The sequence below is a fragment of the Cupressus sempervirens genome, chromosome 11 (assembly GCF_028749045.1).
Source record: "Cupressus sempervirens isolate cs-2001-9-10 chromosome 11, ASM2874904v1, whole genome shotgun sequence".
Classification (NCBI taxonomy): Eukaryota; Viridiplantae; Streptophyta; class Pinopsida; order Cupressales; family Cupressaceae; genus Cupressus; species Cupressus sempervirens.
This window is the reverse complement of record NC_143128.1, coordinates 73,621,984-73,640,393: the sequence shown is the minus strand read 5'-3', so window position 1 is coordinate 73,640,393 and position 18,410 is coordinate 73,621,984.

Below are 18,410 nucleotides of genomic sequence, written 5' to 3'. Positions count from 1 at the left end.
AATGTATAATGATGTTCAAAATTTTGTAAGGATTTGTGGAGTTTTTCAAGTTGCAAAAGGAGTAAGTCAGAATATTGGATTGTATACACTTATTTATGTTCCTGAGAAACCTTGGAGTGATAGTAGTATGGATTTTGTTCTTGGATTAATTAAGAAAATAAAAGGGTACGATTCCATATTTTTTGTTGTGGATATATTTTCTAAGATGGCTCATTTCATACCATGTAAGAAGAAATCAAATACTGAGCATGTTGCTGAAAATTTCTTCAAAGAGATTGTTTAATTGTATAGATTACCAAGAAATATTATTTCTAATAGAGATTATAAGTTTGTTAGTTATTTTTGGGGGAATTTGTGGAAGAATATGGTTACTGGATTGAGATTTAGTTCTACATTCCATCCATAGATAGATGGATGGACAAAGGTTGTGAATAGAAGCTTGGGTAATTTATTGAGATGCTTAGTTGGAGATAAACCAAATAATTGGGAGCTAGTATTGGCATAAGTTGAGCCTGTTTATAATAATTCTATGAATAGGAGTACACACAAAACACCTTTTGAGATTGTTATTGGAATGTAGCCTAGAGGAATATCAAATTTGAGAAATGTTGCTAGTGAAGATAAAGGAAGTTTTGAAGGAAAAGAATTTGTTGGTTTTATGAGGTCTTTTCAAAGGTATAAGTATAAGGAGAATGTTGGTAAGTCTATGATGCATCATGTTTTTGAAATTGGTGATGAGGTGATGGTTTATTTGAAGAAATGTAGATTTCTATTAGAACATATTGTAAGTTGAAGATGAAGTTTGGACCTTGTAAGATCTTTAGGAAGTTTGACAATGGAAATTATTATGAAGTTGAGTTACCTAATAACATGGATATATGTCCTATATTAAATGTTGTTGATTTTTATAATTATCATGAGTCAAATGCTGAAGTTTTTGTATTAGATGATTATCCTAAGAAGAAGATTAAAGAGGTTGTTGATATCTGATTAAAAATCTCATTTGAAAAGAGTATTATTAAGAAGGAGATTGTTGAAGAAGACTATGTGTTTCAATCATTATTTTATCACTAATGTCAAACATATTTTTTGCTAGTAAGACAATTTCTAATAAGATTCAAGTACTATCACTTAGTTGATTGATGAAGAGAATTTAATTGACAAGATGTAACAAAAGCACCTAGAGGAAAGGTTGAGTTATGATTATGTAATGAAGTACAAGGATCAGTTAAGATAGTGATGACATGATGTATTGATGATATACTTAAGGTTAAAAAATTGTTGGGTACACTTAGAAAGTTGAGAAGAATAAATTTAAAAAAGGTTTGTCTACCAAGCTTCACCGAGTGGATAGTAGGTGTTGAGCAAAGTTAGTGCAAGTTGAGCAAAAAGTTAGTTGGAGTCAAGTGAAAGAAAATTCTAGTGGATGTTGAGCTAGACACTTGATGCCAAGTAAATTTTAGTTGATGCCAAGCACCAGTAAAATATAGTTGATGTTGCATGATTTTATAGTTGATGCTGATTAATGCAGCATGTGCTAAGCATCAGAAGATTGATAATGTCGAGCTACAACATTATAATAAAGATCAAAGATTCACCAAATCTAAGCCAACAAGTTTGTTTTTTTAGAACTTGTGAACTAGGAGGAAGATAAGATTGATGAGCTAGTGGCACAAAATTTGATGTAAACCATTTTTAGGTGAATTCAAATGGATTCTAGGAGAATTTTCTATAATAGACAAGATATGGGGTAGATATATTATATCCTACCTAAGTTATCCAAAACCCTAATTTAGATGATGGATAATCAGTGAGAAAATATTATAATTTCCTTTATATTGGAATGTCTGGTCATGAAGCAAAAAAAGGTTAGAGAGGTTGGTGTCATGTGTGAGAACCTAAGGATTTCTCAATCTAAGTTAGATTTAGCTCAAGTTGTGACACTTGCATTATTTAGGAGAATAATTTCTTTTAACACTAGTTATCTGATGTAGGAGCATATTGGGTTTCCTTACAATCTAGCATTTTCATTCATTCTGGTAGTTTAACCAAGTTCTTTTAGAACTTGTTGAATTATGGTTTAGATTGAGTAGTTTAGTGTGAATTGATCTCTTCCTATGTCAACCAAGTTCCTTCAGAGTGGACCATGCTCTTCCAATGCCAACCAATTTTCTTCAATGTGAACTAAGCTCTTCTTGTGCTAATCGAGCATTTCTTCATGTGCCAAGTGAACATGTTGTTGTTGTTGTTGTTTCTAATGTCCTTCTTTGTCTGAGTTGTCTATTTTTGTGGTTCTTAGTTGGAGATAACTCTTGTATTTAATTTAGATTGTGAATTTAATGATAGGATCTTGTTTGGGGATGAATGTTGACCATTTTGAGGTTGGCCTTTCTTTATGTAATGTTCTAGAGTCTTATATAAGCCATTTTGGCAAGTATAAGTAGGAGTATTTGGTTTAGTTTAGGAGGGGGGATTTAGAGGAAAAATGCAAAGTTTCTAGAATTATGAAATTTGGAAGCTAGATTGTAGATCTTAAAGTAATATTTGGTATCTAGCCATAACCCAGAAGGCCTTACAACTATGGAGGTATGCTGAACATTTGATAAATCAATAAAATAATTTTTTCCATCTCTCTTTGGTGTTCTTTTCTATGTTTCTCTTCTATTGTGTTTTCTCAGCAAGGTGGTTGGATAGTTAGGTGTGCCTTTGGCCCTATTTTTTCATCCCTCCTTGCATCAGATTAGTAGATCATTTTATGGGTACCATCGCCACTGAGATTTCCCTTGGCTAGGGTTTTCGTAGTTAACAAATAATGGTGTTATGATTTTCATTTAGTTATGTCTATGTTTAATTTTTACATTAATCACATGTGCATGTTTCAAGATCGTAAAATATATCTATAGTTGGGAAAATGTTGTGAAATATTAATTCACCACTTTCCCCCTCAATGTTTCTAATTTCTAATGACCTATACTACTGTTGGGGACCAGCATATAGAGTAGTTCTAGAACCATATACTTCACTTTGTTATCTATGGATTTTGGAGTATATTTCCTTGTGATTTATGTTCTTATTTTATGTCATGTTTTGTGATAATATCTTATGGTTCTCTACTCCCTTCAATTATGATGTTTCTTATGTTCATGGTTGTATAGATGTCATTATTATTTGCAAACTAGTATATTAGGGTTATTATATCTACCTCTATGCTTTCAAGTGATCATTCCTCAAATTGTGTATTTGTGGCACTCCCTAGTGTAAAGGTTCTAACCCTACTTTTCTTTTCAAGTCAATTTATTGGACTGATGAGTCAAGCTGGACAATAGGGATTCAACACTATATGATATTAGCTTAGTATCATAATTATGTACTCTAGAATATCATTCCCCAACAAGGATAAATATTTTTCATTATTTTTAAAGTATCATACTACCTTTATATGGTGTATCATACTACCTATAGATGGTCTATCACCTAGTAGTATTTTGAAGTATCACCTAGGGTCTTTTGGAAGACCTACTTGACCAAACAAAAAGTACTTCCCAACTTGTCTAGTGTATTCTAGAAAGTAATTTGGTTACCCTTTTAGGATTTTTTCTCCCTATATCTTGACCACTTAGTTACAAGATGTTTAGGGTTTGGGTGTTATTCTTGGTAATCGTTGTATTGTCTAAATGGTAAATTGACTTATGTGGATTAAATAGTTAGGAATCTTGGATGTTGGATAAACTTAACATCATATTTTAATTTTATATACAAATTGGGAATGAACATTGTATGATTAACTCATGTTGGTTAATGAATGTGTTAGTAGGTAGTGACACTTGAAGATCTTTGGTTGGTTGGTTAGGTGAATCTTTCATTGCATTCTTGTGATTATTTTTTTTGTTGTTTAAATAAAATATTAACATTTTTTTATCTTTGTTTCAAGGATCTTTGGGTGATGAATTACAAAATTTTACCTCTTCCTCTCTAGAGATTAGCACAAAACCTCTTCTTTCACTTGTATTCAATTAGACAAATAATTCATATTGGCTAATCAAATGTAAGTGAAACTGGTAGTTGTATGTTTTTCATATCATATTTTTAATTAAATTAGAAAAAGAAAACAAGTGCCACTAGTGGTGTGTAATTATAGTTTATTATTATTTTTAGATAACTAAGAGGAGAATGAATCAGTTATATCCAATTATCCTTCAGGACTTTATAATAACTTATTATGAATTAAAAATTCATATAATTTCACAATAATAACTCCATGACCACATCCAACTTCTCAAATAAAACTTACCTCAACTTTACTTTGAGTTGTTATCTCAATGTTCTTACTTATATGAATTTGAAATTTTTTTTAAAATAACATGAAAATACACTTTGCAACACATAATAATTCACACATTTGACAAAGATTTTTAACATGTAAACACTATAAATAGAAAAACCACCTAGGAACTAGCAACCCAAAAAAAATCACTTTTGATGCAAGCTCTACTTGGAGCCAACCTTGTTAAAATTTACATGTACATTTTTATGGTGGCTTGGTTAGAGAATTTTAACCAAAGTTCATATAAACCTTATCACTCCTTTTTATTACTAAAGAGTAGCTTGCTCTAAAGGACTTACAAACATTACTAATCACTATTACCATATAGGATTTCAAAGGCATGTTAGGCTCACTTGATCAAGAGATTTTATCTCCTATAATGGTAAGAAAGTAATAGTCAAATAATCTACTAGGTTTCATAGTACCTTGCTTGTTCAAATCTATGCTTCACTTGATTTCTTCCTTCTGATCTCTTAGTGACCGATTCACACACTTTTATTTTCACCTTGCACTTCCTCTACTTGATCTTTTTACTTCTGTTTTGATTAGTTCACTTTGTTCTTCTTCCTTTTTATTTAACAACAATTGTCAGACAATCAACACATCATCTACAAACAATTATCAACCAAAAATATTTTTTTTCATCTCCTTAATTAGCTAACTTTTCCATTCTAGATCCTTCCACATTTTTCCTCTGATCATAGATATTAGATTCAATGAATTTACTCACTCAAAAAATAGAACTTAATTCTTTTTAAATTTGTGCTTATCTTCATCTTGCTCAAATCTCCTTCATCAAATATTCATTACATTTCTCCAATTGTAGATCTCATAACTAACTTTGACTTTATCCTTTGATCTTCTTGAACATTCTTAATTTTCATCAAAATTCAGCCTTGGAATGATCTTTTCTTTTATACCTCACTTGGTGAACATTACAACTTTACTCAGGCAATACATCACTTATTTAACATTAAAGTTTAACTTTTCTTTGTCAGATGCTTAGTTAAAATTGTAATCACTTGATTAATATAGTATATCTTTGTTTACCTAGTTGATCAGTGTAATTTATGTAACTCGATGAATACATGAACTTCAACACAACATTACATGATTGCAAAACAACCAAACCAAAATTATATTGGCATAGTCCAATTCATTCAAGTACCCTTGAATACCAACACTTATCAACTCTTTTATCATCATACTCTCTTTAAATCCTCTTCATCAATCCAATCCTCTTCAAGATCTGGTACTCTACTAAATTAACACAATGTCTAACCAACTAAGGCTTGACATCAATGACTTTAACAAATAATATGAATCTTTTGTATCTAATAACAACATTATTAATTAAGGCCAATAATCTCTCCCTTTGGCATTGAAGGAAGCACATAGACACAAAAATTTACATTACAAAAATATTACACAAGATAATCAAATGTTTTCACTGACAACAATACAAATTTTTAGCTCTCTAACTTTATTAATGTTCATTTCAACATTTATCAACATTAGTTTCACTTGGTTGGTATCTTTAGCATCTTCACCTTTGCAGTGTCTCCCCCTTTGGGTGCACTTCTCTTTGCATCACTATCATGTATCCCCTTTGATAACAATCTTAATTCTTCTCTCCTCTCAAGTCATTCTCTCTAAATTTTATCTCCATTGATTCTTTCCCAATCACTTTTGTCACTTCTCCCACTTTGATAACAATACCAAAGGTAAATATAAGTTCCAATTTGAAACTTATAAAACCTTGTAGTAATACCTTGTACCTAGCATGCACATTTTACATCAATTTCATTACAATCACTTACATGTCTTTAGGAAATAGTTCCTAGAGAGTGAACTCTTACATCAACTCCACAAAAATATATCAGATCATCCATGAACTGATGCAACATGCATCTTTTCTTTGTTAATATTGGATAGGAGAAGGACCCCTAACTAATTACCTCTTAGATACTCAAAAGCATCCTCAGGAAATAGCTTAGTAAATATGTCTACAATTTACTCTTTGGATTTCACGTATTCAAGCCTCACTTGTTTCTCTTGTACTTTCTCTCTGAGGTAGTGATACTTGATAGATATATGCTTGGATTTTTTGTGGATTAGTGGATTCTTTGATATATTTATTGCAATTTTATTATTACAATAAATAGTAACATGCTTATTAACTTCTTCTTGCATTCCTTCCAACATTTTCTTCATCCAAAAAATATTAGAATAATTAATTGTAATAGAAACATACTCAACTTCAAAAGTAGATTGTGATATGCAGCTATGCTTCTTGCTTAAGCATGTAATCAATCTTTCTCCTAAGAAGAAATATCCACCACTTGTACTCTTTATGTCATCCAAATTTATAGCCCAATCAACATAAGTGTAGAATTTAAGAGTAAAGTAACCATATTGTTTGTACCACAATCCAAAAAATTTAGTTGCTTTTAGATATCTAAATATACTTTTTACAATAGTCATACAAGTTTCCTCAGTATTAGAAGAAAACCTTGTAACTATTCCAATTGCATATGTAATATCAAGTCTACTATGAAAAATGTAGTGTAACTTTCCAATCATTAATCTATAGTGTGTCTCATTTACCTCAATGGTAGTATCCTCCTTAAATAATTTGCATCCAGTCACCATAGGTGTACTAACTGGCCTTGGCACATCCATCCTAAATGTTTTCAAAATATCCTTAAAATATGTAGAATGAGTCACATAAATACCATCTTTTCTTTGATTAACTTGTAAGCCATGAAAATTTTGATCTCACCAAGTACGAACATATCAAATTCCTTTCTCGTTTGATTAGACAAATTTTTTCACAACAAATCATTACCACCAAATATAATATCATACACAAAAATTTCAGCAATCAACACCATGCTTTTAGTTTCACTCTTCAACTATAGTATATTATTTTTACCTTTTCTAACAAAACCAATCTTAATCAAATATGAATGTAACCTTTTATATCATGCTCTTGGTTCTTGTTTAAGTCCATACAAAGCTTTGTTCAATTCACAAACTAGGTGCCTCTGATCAAGTTCAACAAATCCTTCAGGTTGTTCTATGTTGACTTCCTCTTCAAGTATTCTATTCAAAAATTTTGACTTAACATCAATTTAATATGCTTTGAATATTTTGTAAGTAGCATAAGACAGAAAAATTCTAACTCCTTCCAATCTTGCAATAGCGAAAAATGTCTCACCATAGCTAATTCCTTCTTCTTGGGCATAACCTTTGCAGACTAATATGGCCTTGTTCCTCACAAATTTTCTATTTTCATTCAATTTATTTATAAAAATCCACTTTTTTTCAATTACATTATTATAAGATGGTCCCGATATTAGTGTCCATGTATTATTTTCCTTAATCGGATCAACCTATTCATTCATGGTATTAATCTAATCTTCATTGTTAAGTATAACTTTCACATTTCTTGATTCAAACTTAGTAATTAGACATGTATTGTCTTTCAATTTACTTCTTTTCATGACTCTATAAATTTTATCTCCAATTATTTATTCAAGTGAATGATTTTTTCTCACATATTTTTTTAGCACAAATTCAAATATATGATTTCCAGCATTATCTTCACTCAGTTTGAGCTCAACATATTTCTCAAGTTGTTCTTGCTAGAAATGTTTACAATAATTGAGAGGGGGTGAATTAGTTACTCAAGGTCTATATGTACCACTTGAACAATTAAAAAATAAACACTTCACTATACTATTTATCCTACCATTGATTAGTCTCTACTATAAAACTATCATAAACATAACCTGCATTGCATAATGAAAACATTATCAAATATAAACACACATAAAGCATTCATTACAATTTTGATACTAGGATTTTTATGAGGAAACCCAATTTCGAAAAAACCACCAACAACATGTCACTCTTTTTCACTCTTTCAAAGTGAGCTCCATTAGGAACCAACCCTATTAAAGGTTACAAAACACATTGTTAAATATGACCTAGTTAGAGGATTTAATCACCCTATTAAGAGTGGCCTTATAATAGGATTTTGATCATTCCATTTAGAATGTCTCCTAGTTAAAGTATTTACACACACTATTAATTCTTTAAATGACTATTAGGTCAACCTCTATTAAAAGGATAGCAATACAAACTATTTACAATGACTAGAAAGAAAACACAAGGTTTTGGCCTATGTGATTAAAACTCACTTTTGTTGGTTCAGATCTTTGTTCAGTCCTTGTGCTAACTAGTTCATAAGTTCTTCACTTTCATCTTTGATCTTGATTTGCTTGGAGACCCTTCAAGAAATCAGTCCACTATTCTTAATAAAACTTAAGCCTTCTTCTTAAATTCACTTATCAACATTAGTATCATCTCTCCAAGCTTTCTCTATTAGATTCATAATCACTCACATGTGCATTTCTGATAAACCTTTCTTTGTATGTCTCTCTTTTTATACAAGCTTGCACATACACACATAATACCAATTATTTGACTTTGTTTCTCTTTAAATAGGAAATTTGTGCTTTACTTTTTCACATCCATCATAGATATTAGGTTTTATGATCAGGCTAAACTTGATTAATTGTATCTATCCATCTTCTTCATCTCTTCTAGAAACTTCTCTAGAATTTTTCTATTAGGTCTTTACCTAATCCTTGCCTTAAATTTAATTATCCAACTCATCAATCTTATCTTTAACATTTTTTACATCTCCTAGTAAATCAACTGAGTCATTGTGATCTCATAATTTTCTTTAAAAAATTCTCCTACTCTTACTCAACAATCTCTAAATTATCGCACTTGATCATCACTAAAATACTCAGTCACTATAAATATTTCTGACTCAACATCAAATTTCATTCTCAGTTGATATTAATACTTGGTCAACACTACATTTTCTTGGCACTAATTGTAGCTTGGTTGACTCTCAAATTAGCTTTTTTAACATAAATAATAACTTTTCTTTATCAAAGTCTATCTAATCAAATGTTCATTGTAACTTCCTTTTTATAACTCAATGTTTCCTCTAGGTGCTATTGTTATGAGCAACTTCTCAAATCATCTTCATCAATAAAATAGATATGACATTTAGATTTGGCAACAATATATCTTATCAATAGATTTGACATCAATGACAAAACAACAATTGCTCCAATTGTAAGTTTCCAATAATCTCCCTCTTTGGCATTGATGGCAACATCTCAAACATCTTAATACTAATTGTAGCTTAGTTACCATACAAGCCAAAATATTTTATTACTAATACTCTAATTCTTCCATTTTGAATTTCTCTTTCTAAATCTCTCTTTCTAGTAATTTCTCCCTCTTATTTCTTTCTCTATATATTTCTCCATCTTAAATAATATCTTCCTATTTGACAACAATGCCAAAGACATGTAGTTGTCTCAACTTCAAATTCTTCATACATCTAAATTATGTAGATTTTGCATGTATGGTTGATACTTATCATTTTTCTATGACTAATATGTTATCTTGCACTGAATTATCTACCTTAGGCACTTCCCAAAGTACAGTTGCATTGCATCACTATGTAGGATATTCTAATTAGTATATGTGGTACAATGCACCTTTTCTACTTTAAGTAGCTTTGATTATGGGAATCGCCCCTAGTTTACCTCTAAGATATTCATGAGAATATTTAGGTAAGGGTTTTATAAATATGTCAACAATATTTTCTTTAGCATTCACATAGTCTAGCTTCACTTCTTTGTGTTGAACTAATTCCCTCAAGTAGTGATACTTGATGGCAATGTGCTTTGTCTTAGTGTGCATCATTGGATTCTTTGAAATGTTGATAGCACTTGTGTTATCACAATAGATAACCACAGGAATTATAATTTCTTCTTTCGTACCTTTTAGTAGCAATTTGATCCACATAATATTTGAACAATTCATTATAACTACCACATACTCATTGTTAGCTATAGATTGGGAAATATGATTATGCGTCTTTCTTGTTCATGACACCAATCTTTTTCCTATAAAGAATGCACCACCACTAGATATTTTTCTATCATCAATATTTCCTATCCAAACTGAGTTAGTGAACACCCTTAGTTCAAACTTATCATTTCTTTTGTATTACAATCCATAGTCTTTTGTACCTTACAAATATCTCATTGTTAGTTTCACTACCATCATATGATTCTCTTTAGGATTTTATGAAAATCTAGCAACTATCTCAACTACCAAAGTAATATCTAGCCTACTGTTAACAACATATTTTAGTTTTCTAATCATGGATATGTATAGGGTCTAGTTCACATTAGCAGAATCATCAATCTTAGATAGCTTATGTCCAATAGACATAGGTGTACTCACTAGCCTAGAATCTTCCATACTAAAAATCTTTAGTATCTCCTTGATATATTTGGATTGTGTAATAAAAATTCCAAACTTCATTTGACACACTTTTAGTCCAACAAAGAATTTTATTTCACCAAACATAGACATTTCAAATTCCTTCTTCATTTTGTCACCAAATAATTTGGATAATGCTTCTCTTCCTCCAAATATGACATCATCGACAAATTTTTCACATGACAATACATCATTGTTCTTACCATTCTTCAAATATAGGTTAATGTTATTATTTATCCTTTCAAAACCAATCTTCACCAAATAGTTATGTTATCTTTCATACCATGCTCTTGGGGCTTGCTTCAATCCATAGAGGGCTTTGTTTAGTTTGCATACCATATTCTTCTTGTTTGGGTCTACAAATCCTTCAGGTTGTTCAATGTACACTTCTTCCTCTAGTATGCCATTTAAAAATATAGATTTGACATCCATATAATATAAATTTAAATTCTTGTAGGTCGAATATCCAAGAAGAGTTCTAACTCCTTCAAGTCTTTCCATAGAAGAAAAATTTTCTCCATAATCAACTCCTTCTTCTTGAGCATAAACCTTGCATACCAGTCTTTCATTATTTCTTGTTAATTCTCCACTCTCATTTAGCTTGTTCTTGAAAACCCACTTTTTTCCAATGATATATTTTTATTTAGGTCTTGGCACTAAGGTCCAAGTATTGTTCTTCTCAATCTGGTCAATTTCTTCGTTCATTGCCTAGATCCAATCTTCATTGTCTAAAGCATCCTTTATTGACTTGGGCTCAAACTCAAAAACTAAGAATGCATTATATTTGAGTCTTCTTCTTATTATAATACTTGATTTAGCATCACCAATGAATTGTTCAAGTTTATGATTTCTTCTCACATATTTTTCTAGCACTTGTAATTTCCTTCTCTGATCTTCTACAGGTTCAGCTTGAAAATTAATCTCAAGTTCATTTTCTCTTCCTTGCTCTAGTTTTGGTTTTGGTTTTGCATGCTTGGATTTTTGATCTGATGGTTAGCATTACATTTTTTTGACTTAGCATCTTTAGTCTATTTCTCAGCACCCACTATTTGTTGCTTGGCAATTTTCATTTACATTATATCATTTCCTATCTGATGGGAACTTGCATCTTGACTTGTCTATTCACTTTGAGTGCTAGGAGAATCATCATCTACATAAATGAATGTACTATAGTCTTCAGGCTCTTCATTACATGAAGTGTCACCTTTCTCTACAAACTTATCAACTCTCACATTTGCACTTTCCACAACTTTATCAGTGTTAGAGTTTAAACACTTATAAGATTTTGTTTTAATAGAATAACCTAGGAATATGTAACCAAAGATTTTAAAACATATAACATTAGGACCATAACCATACCATAGTTGAAAAGGTGTAGTATTTGTACCTTTCTTGACTTGTACTCTATTCAAGGTATAAACAATAGTACTAACCACTTCTCTCTAATATTTATGTGACACATTCTTCTTTGTCATTAATGTTCTTGCAAAATACATTATCAATATGTTTGTCTTTACAGCCATTCCATTCTAAGGAGTGGTCCTTGGTGCTAACATCTTTCTTTTGATTCCCCTTTCATTGAAAAGTGTATTGAACTCGTCTAAAATGAATTCACAACCTCTGTCAGCTCTCAGACACTTCAGACTCTTCCCTGTTTGTTTTTCAACTCTGGCTAAATACCACTTAAATAGTTCAAAAGTGGCATATTTAGCTTTAAGAAACATCAAATTCATCATTCTAGAGTATTCACCAACAGATAAAATGAAAATTTGAACACCAATGGGTCCATAAAGGTCAGTATGAACCAATTCCAAAATATCACTAGCAGTATATGTTTTTCTCTTAAAACTAGACTTTGTCATCTTTCCCAATTGACATTATTTACACATAGCATTGTCAGGCTTCTTTAGTTTGAGCAGCCCTCTTACTTTCTTCATATTATTGATATTCACCAAATTGTCAAAGTTTACATGATATAATCTTTTATGCCATAACCAAACATCTTCTTGTTCTATAAACTAACATGTCTCACTTAATAGTTCTAGATAGAATAAGTTACCTCTTCTCTACTCACTAGTTCCAATTAGATTACCATCACCATCATGTATCTTGGCCTTTCTATTGTGAAATTCAACTCTGTAACCTAAATTGTTCAATTGTGAAATAGTCAACAAATTGTAGTTAAATCCTTCAACCCAATAAACATTGTCACATGTTATCTTGTCAACTGGTTGAATAGTATGTGTACCTTTTATAAAAAATGGGATATCATTACCAAGTTTAACATGTCCACCATTGTATGGACCAATATCTTCAAATTTATCTTTATCACCTATCATATGATTGGAACATCTGCTATCAATTATCCATCTATCACTTTTTTTCACATAAGAAATTAATTTAGTTTTCTCATCTTCATTAGAATCTTCTTTTATAGAAACATAGAAAACTTCATCATCATTACTCTTGGATTCATTATCAATCCTTTTTTCAAAAATATACAAATATTTCTTACCTTTTTCATCTGTACTTCTCTTGTAGTCTTTGTCATCTCTTCTTCCTTTGCACTTGCTTTCCTTCCTTTCATCCTTATCTTCTCTATCAAGACATCTAGCAGCAATATGAACAACTTTTTTGCATGAAAATAAAATTATAGGTAATTTATCTTAGTATTTACCTCTTCCTCTTCCAAACCTTTAGGCAATGAGGGCTTCAAGTTGATCAATCTCATCATCAAAACTATCACTTTCACTCTTCATATATTTACCTTTCTTCTTGTTATAAACTAGTTGTGACTTGAAAGAAGATTCAATAGTAGTGGGTGTGTAGTTGTCAAATTCAAACATCTTAAAAGTAGTTAGTCTACCAATTACACCTTCTGATGGGACTCAAAATTGTATTCCCATTTTAAGTACCATTCCAAGATTTTGAGCCCTGTAAATGCATTTTCTTGCTTGTGTACCTAGCTATCATTTTAATTTTTAAGAGGTGTTCAATGTTTCTAACACCGTTCATTCAACATATCCATATATCCTATAATGAAAAATTGACATTCTGAATCATTTTGTGAAGTTTCATTTCGAGCATTGTTCAATTCTATATTTTTGCCCGAGTGTCAAACAATGACATGAAGCCTAGTTTGCATTTGAATATCTCACACCCGGTTATGTTTCATGACTTTCCTCTTTAGGATTATGTAGTACATATATTGGAGAACCTATCTTTCAATTTTCAAGTCATTTCTATATGTTTTGAATAGGTTTTGAATCCCTCAAAGTTGGTTACTTATCTCTATCATGCTGATGTAAATTGCCCTAAATTCTAGGAGGCCCTATTTGACTGATTATAACTTTGACCATGTTCACCAAAATCAAAAAATTATTTTTTCATTTCATTCTAGAGGTAAAAAAATTTCTATGTTCTAGATTTGAGCCTATTATGAATCCATTTGATCAATTTTCAAATGCAATTTATAGCCTTTTACTAGTATCATGAAATGCAAATTGATCAGTACCCCTGTTTAGGATGTCATAACTCTAAATCCATAATTGATGAGATAAAATGGCATGTACCACAATGTTCTACTCTAAAAATTCTTTAAGAGTGCCAATTTTTTATTCTTGACCAATCCATCTGCACACTTTCCTAGGGCCATTCCATTTCTGAAAATCGTTGTTCTACCAATGTTTCTAGTCCTGCAATTTTGAGTACCCCACGTGACCACTTGCCAAGTGTGCCTTTCTATTTTTCATGAACCCAAATATTATATTTACACTCTCTTCATGATAGTGAAATAATGCCCCTATTTTTGTGCTTCTAAGTGTTTGTTTGACCTATTTCTGAAGCCAAAACCGAATGCACTTTCCTATGTTCTAACATGTTTGTTTGTAGGTAATTTTGAGAGGGAAAATTTAATGGCTAATATCTTTTGACCCCAGATTCTTCATCAGACAAAATCTGACAATGTACAAGAATGTGGAACAAAGAATCAACATGTCAATTTTTTAGAGCTTGGTTGTTAGTTTCAATTAGTTTTTTAAGCTAGTCTCAAAGGCTCCTAGGAAGAAAGTTATGTTATGCAAAAGGATGGTAAAATAAGTTTTGAATAATGATGCAAATAATTATTTAATTGGGATCAATTTAGTATTATGATCCCAAACAAAAGATGTGCAAAGCTTAAATTATGAAATCAAGTGGCTCATTGCATCACTCTTATGGGCATCCAAGTGAATATACTTCCCATATCAAGAGACTTTCTCTATGAAAGAAGTATGATAGTAAAGCTAAAACATTCCACTATAAAATGATCTACCTAATCTAGCTCATAGAAATTTTTTTGATATCATCAATAATTTGAAAAAAATGTAAATGTATCTGGGAGATCCTGTGCTTACCCCTTTTGGAGATCATTTTAGAAATGGACCTTCTTATGATAGTGCTTTCTAGAACTTCTCTCATCAAGTGATGAGTTTTGAATTCTCTATAAATACAATAGAACCCAAGTACATAAGACTGGTATCAATTGAATCAAAACTCAAATGAAGGGATTGTGCCTTGATTTTGAAATTCCTTGTCAAGCAAGTAGTTTTATTGCCTTACCTAATGGTTGATTATGAAAAATGGAGGAGCTATTGTGGATGATCATATGGCCTTTCATAGTAATGGTTGTCATTTTTCTTGGTATGACTCCACAAGTTCTTGCTACCTCAAATGATATCTGAAGATGCAGATGATGAAGCTATTGAGGGAAATTGATGAATGAGTAAAAGGAAGATGTTAAAAAAAATTAACAAGCTAGGCAACTCTAATAACACACATTAGTTTCTAAGAAAATGAGAAGACAAGAGATTCTCCTTCTGAAGAGTAAAAGGGAAAAGATTTTAGATGGCTCTATGTCTTTTAGAGAACACCCACAAAAAAATAGAGGAATTGGGTTTCAAGACATTGCAATGCTAGTTTTTTGGGTTTGGGATAGGGACCACCAGCTTCAACACTTCATAGAATTTTGGATCATATAGTGACACCCAAATTAATAGTAGTAGGAGGTAGTTGGCATCCACATAGGGAGGAGAAGAGTGGAGCTCTATGGAAGCATGCGAAACACTTGGAAGGAAGGTGGAAAAGACATAGCTTAAAAGAACATACCTTGGAGACACCTATAAATTGCCAATCATTAGCACCAAAGCAATGCACTACATTGAGGGTAGACCATGGCATTAAAGAATGCAAAACAGGCACACAAAGATGAGAAGGCAACTCAAGTTTATGAGGGAGAGGGATTGAATGGATGTAATAAGGGGGATTGTGTGTATAGACTCTTTGGTGTCAAATAGGAACTTTGCACTAGCATCAAAGGTTGAGTGTCGAGTATTGAGGCATAGAAAGCCATTGATCGATAAGGGGAAAGTGCACAACAATAGTTATAACAAAGGCTTGATGCCATGTACCCCATTGCTAGAATGGTGTAGACAACATTCACCATTTGAAATTTCCCCGTCAAGGATGCAATTTGTTCTATTCCCTATCCACGTGATAGTTTTTGTAATGAATCTGATGCTTGGAGATTTGCATCTGCTCTTTTCTTCTAAAACTAGTTTGTCTTAAGGGAATATATAATAGTAGGATTTCTTTTTCATTCAAGGAATCTAAGGGATGTTTGTATGTGTTTGATTTTATGGCTTAGAGGAGGTAGCATGGAGAATTTGAAAAGTTTCCTAAGAGTTATATCCCATGTTTGGGGCACAAGGATATGTTTGATTATTCATAAGTGAAGAGACACAAGTGCTACATGTCTTTAAGATGAGAGCCCAAAGGAAATGATTTCTCATGTATGGTGGGGCCTAAGCTCAATCCAACATAGGCTTAATTTTACTAAAGAAGCATAGAAGGAGAATGTGGTGGCATGACACAATGTGGAAGTCTCATCGTAAGTTCGTAAGGCTCACATTGAAGAGGGGAGATGTTATGACAAGGCAAAGGAAGCTATGATGTTATGACACATTGTATAGTCATAAGCGTCCAAAATAAGAGCTAAGATATTATGTCATTTTTGTATGATCAAGGAGGCCAAATAAAGGTAATAAAATGTTACAAAATCCATACAAATCGTATGACCATAAAGAGAAATAAAAAGGTATAAGATGTTATGATTTCAATGGATTAATCGTAAGATCAGAAGGAGATTTTAATGGAACTAAGATATTACAAAGTGGTGATAAAGTATTAAGGCTAAGATGTTAAGATGCATTGTAATATCATATAAGCATAGTATTGCTATGAATTTCAAATACTTCAAATGTTGTATAGGATAAAGTGGGGCTTGCCCGAGTCAACTAGCAAATAAGATTTCAACAAGTGGCAAGGGAAAAGGATTAAAATAAAAATAAGTTGAATATTTAGGTTTAATTAGTTATGAGCATGCATTAGTGGGAAGATTTAAATAAATTTAATGATATTATATAGTTTTCAACTATAAAGTTTTTTAAATTTTAAATTTAATTGTTTAGTTCATGGCCTAGGGCCTAGTTTTTCAAATAAACCTGAGAGGCATTGTTTTCACCCAAAATATGTAGCATAATATACTGTTGAGATTGGGAGAAGATGTACTTTTCATTTCTACAATCAATTTTTACACAAATCTCCATCAAACAAAGCTATAGGTAGATTTATTATTTCGAGACATCCTTAGTAATATTGAAGATTTGATATTTTTAGAGGGATTACAATCAAATTTTGATAAGATCAAATGCATTTACTAGCTATAATTATCGAATTGAATATTTTTAAGGCTGTTACTAAGGTGATTACTTTGTCGACAGGATACAGCTGAAGATTCATAGTTAAAAGCCAAATGAAGACAAAGAAATATCAAACTGAGAGATCTGCACTTTTTGTATGTGTATCAGTTTCCTTCAAAAAAAAACTCTACAATAGCATTAAATAAGTTTTGATTGTCAGTAGATGGAGAAGGGATAGTTTCAATAGCAATAGAATGAATAGTTTCAGCACGACAATTGTCAACATTAGAATTTGAACTAGGAGCCTTCTTCTCTATATACTCTTCTTCTTTTTTCATTATAAGGGTTCCAGTTCTAGACCATTTTCATTATTATGTGACCACTCTATTAGTTATAGTTTGATTGAAATTTCCTTCACAACTATGATTCCAATTTTTTCTATTCTAAACAACATGTTGCAGTTTCTTTTGAAGCATTTAAGTTATACAGTCATTCTTGGTGTATCCTCCAAGTCTTGCATATACATGATGTATTGATTTCAAGGAATTGAATACAGACTTTCACTAATAGTTTCATTCTAAATTTATCTCCTTTGCTATGGGTTTGTATTTTTCTATTGATATATTCCCAAAGTGCATTTTGTCTAGTTACAACTTGTTTTGAAGTTGTATGCCACTATGTGTCTTGTTGTTGGGTCAAGGACCTAAGTAATTTTCTTGATATTGCATTGATAGAACTGCAAGGATTATAGGAGGATCTGATAAGTACAAATTTCATTTGAAAATAGATGTCTATCTACAAGGTAGATAGATAGATCACATATTTGAGTATATTTAGGTATCCATGTGTGTGTTAAGTATGAATTTCATTTGAAAATAGATGCCTATTTGCAAGGTAGATAGATAGATCACATATTTGAGTATATTTGGGTATCCATGTGTGTGTTTTGACATAGTTTGTGTCCAATG